We start from the raw sequence: 3834 nt of genomic DNA on the forward strand, positions 1-3834 counted from the left end.
ATTGCACTCCCAACAGCCAGGTATGAGAAACCTATTTTCTCTGGTCTTTCCATGTTGCATGCTGCCAAAGTCATTTCTGCTAATCGATGGGGTAAGAAGAGAGAGAGGGAGGGAGGGAGGGAGGGAGGGAGGGAGGGAGGGTGGGAGGGAGAATATAAAGCAAATACTATAGTGGTACTGCAATCCTATCATCCCAGGACTTAAAAGATGGAGGTGGAGGCATTCGGAGTTCAAAGCCAACCTGGGCTTCATAGCAAGTTCAAGATTAGCTTGGGTTAGATGATCCTCCATCTCAAAACAAAGATACAAACAAACAAACATCTCTGTCATCTCTGTATGGCTTTGTCTAATTGTTGCTTGTATAAAAAAGAATATTGCACGATTTGTGTGTCATCCTTGCTTAGGGGCCATGCTGACCTTCTTTGTATCGTCCCAAGTGAGCATGTTTTTGAATATTTTTTTTTATGGTTGAGACTGATGTCTATACTCGTTTGACAGCTGTGTGTGAGGCCCTTGTTGGAACTACAGTTCCCTGATTTCATAGAGGGATAGTGAGAGTCTGCCAACTGTTATGCTTTGCTTTCCCAGTGCTAGATTTTCACATCTTTGATATTTTGCACTTTTGCATCGATATACAATAAGGGTATAATTTTTTAGGAGGGATAATTACCTTCATAACATACATAGTAAGAAGGATATGATTTGTTTAATCCTCACATGATTTCCACGGATCAGTTGAAAGAGGAATTGTCCTTCGCTGGGATGGTAACTTTGGTTGGCAACATCTCTGAAAATTGTGAAACTGCAATTCATATTAAATAAAAGAACACATCTCTTTATAGACAACTGAACTGCTTCATTATATGTTAGATGCCTGCCACCAATTGCACTTGGGTTTCTTAGAAATAATAAAGCCCTAGGATTTGCTGGAAGAGGAGTACTAAAGCCAAGTAAACAAAACAAAAAAACCCAAACAGAATAGAAAGTAATACTTTGAATACTCTTGTGTGTGTGTGTACGTGTGTTTCATGTTTTGGTCTCATGTAGCCCAGGGTAGCCTCAAACTCACTTTGCAGCAGAGGATGACCTTGAACTCCTAACTCCTAAGAGGATTATAAGCACGTGTCACCTAAACCTGGCCTTTCCACTTGGTATTTTATCAAGTGACCTTATCATTTTGGAACAAAGATGTTTTTAAAGAAATAAGTGGGGGCCTCGAGGGGTGGCTCAGCGGTTAAGCCCACTGACTGCTCTTGCAGAAGACCTGGATTCGGTTCCCGGTGCCCACATGGCAGCTTATAACTGTCTGTAACCCTAATTTCATCATGTTCTAGGGATCTGGTGCTCTCTACTGGCTTCTGTGGCCACTGAATGCATGCGGCACACTTCCATACATACAGGCAAAACATCCATACATATAAAATAAAAATAAATAAACCTTTCTTATAAAGAAAAACAAGTAAGTGGGTTTATATATGTTCAGGTTTACTTCAGTTCACTGAACAAAAAGCCTGAGATGTCTGCACACGGTACAAGCGCTTCCCCTGAAGCAGCACTTCTTGATGGCGACTGCGGTCACCTCAAAGAGCAATGCCCAGTGTGGGTCTCATTGCATCCAGACAGACCGGGGTATCAAGGCAGGACAAGAAGAATTCTCCACTGTGTTATCTCTACCTCATCAAAGGCACAATGGAGACAGCAAGGCTGGCGGTCGGACTCCTCAAACAGGAGCCTGCCCTGACTTGTAGATGGCCTGATGCTCTCCCGGAGAGAAGGTCCTGTGACTAAGGCCGCAGATAACAGGTGTCAGCGGTCAGACCCGGTGATTCATTGCTGCGCTGGAAGTGAGCCGGAAGCGCTCTTCAGGTGCGGTACTGGGTAGTGCACGAGCTAGGGAGGTGGCCAGGAAATGCCAAGCGAGTTGACCAGCACCGATGACAGAAGTATGATCAGACAGACCCTCCTGCAGAAGTTTCTCTAGCAGCAGCTTCTGGCCTGAAACTCGGTAGCCCAGGCTGCCCTCAAGTTCACCGCAGTCTTCACCCTTCTCCCCCAGTGCAGAGATCAGGGGTGTTCATCATCGCGCCTCCTCCCCCAAAGTCTTGAAAAGGAAAACTAGCCAGATATCCTGACGTAGGCATGCAACCTCAGCACTTGGGAGACAAAGACAGGTTATTCACCCGGTGTTCAAGACCAGGGCGATCTGTAGAGCGAGTTCCAGGACAGCATGAGCTACAGGACCCCATTTCAATCAAACCAAGAGCAAGGCACCCCGTCCCCCAACAACACAAGTCTGTGTGAAGCTGCTTTAAGAAAGAAAGTGTAAAGATGAAAAAGTGTCCCATTCCCAAGATAAACTGAAGTAAACCGAGCTGAAATTCTGACGTTTCCTGTCATGAAGGGAAGGACAGATTCCACCTGGCTAGTGCAGCTGATCTTGTTGAAGCGCTTCCCGAGCTTTCCCTAGAGCCTGCCTGCTCATCACGTGATAAGCTCCGCACCTGGTGGCCTCCGTCTGGACTTCATTTGCCTTGAAAGGAAAACTGGAGGGGAAAGCTTAGGCGACTCCCCCGTCCCCTCCCCCGCTCCCGCCCCCACAGCAGCGTGTACCGCAGCCTCCGTGGGGCGGAGTCTGGGAGAGTGGACGTGGCAACTCAACAAAAGGAAGACTGTTTTTGGAATTCTGTGATTTTTCTAAGGACGTGGGCTCCTACTCACTTTCTAGTTCCAGGAACTAAATCAACTCACTGTTTCTGAAGCTAGTTTCCCGGGCACATTTGGACAAAGGCCGGACTTATCTGATTCAAGAGGAGCCGGCTGCCTTCTGCAATCGGACTTGCGATCCCTTTTCTCCTCGTTGGTTCAATTGGACACAGGATCCCTTTTCACTTCCTAAAGCACACTGTCCCACAGTGTGGCTCAGGGCCATTCAACAGCTGGAATGCTTTATGATAGGGACGTTTGGTTCTCCTCATTAAGTAATGTGGTCCTAAAATAGATTAAAAAGAAAAGCACAAAGCACTTTGGCTCTCCCGCCTGGCTTACAGGCAGCATAAACCTAGTTAATATACTTTCATGATTGTTTTTAAAAGCACTCAGGTCTCTTGCAAAAGTCCTCAAAAGCATCACTGGCAAAGATTTTAAGTCATTTTTATATGTGTCAGGAAAAAGAATCTCTGCAGAATTAACAAAGAGCTACCTATGTGGTTATCATTTTTACTAAGAAAAATGTAAGGCTGTGTGTTCAGAGTGGAAATTGTTTTAACGTTAATTCCAGCATACAGCAAACAGACTGGAAACACTGCATCTGCAGTGTTTGCTCTCCCTGCTCTGCGTGAAATTTATAGAACATCTTGCAAAAGGTCACTTCAAAGGAACCTAGAAATGCTACCTGAGCCCGGGAGGGAGCAGAGAACCGGCAGGAATTAAGGACCCCCCGTGGGCTGCTGGAGGAAATAAGAGCCCCTTTGTGGCACCTCAGGGTCCATTACATCAGAGATCCCGAGGTAAAGGGCTGGCGGCCGGCAAGTTGAAGTGAATGCTGTTGAAAACAGTCACCGCGGTGTGGTAGAACTCCAGTTTAAAAGGCTTTCTGCGCTTGGAGTGGTCACGAACATGTGCAACAGCCATTATTATCATGACGACACTGTTCAAAGGCCCAGTGATACATGTCACTGTGCCCTTTAGACTGCTGTTACTTACGGTTTATCTCAGTATTAGTAAGTACAAGGAATCCAATTAAACCAGCTCAGATTACTAAGAGGGGACAGGTGACGCAGCAGCTGTCAGGGGCTGACTCATGTTGTTGTGAACCCAAAACTGTCCTAAAAAAGA

The 3834-nt window shown here is 46.1% G+C and overlaps 1 pseudogene; it reads right to left on the reverse strand.

Moving 5' to 3' along the window:
- Positions 1–360: 360 nt before the first annotated feature.
- On the reverse strand, positions 361–456 carry LOC125416497 (U6 spliceosomal RNA; annotated as a pseudogene).
- Between the last annotated feature and the right edge of the window lie 3378 nt (positions 457–3834).

Source organism: Myodes glareolus, chromosome 1, assembly GCF_982192425.1.
Source record: "Myodes glareolus chromosome 1, mMyoGla1.1, whole genome shotgun sequence".
NCBI lineage: Eukaryota > Metazoa > Chordata > Mammalia > Rodentia > Cricetidae > Myodes > Myodes glareolus.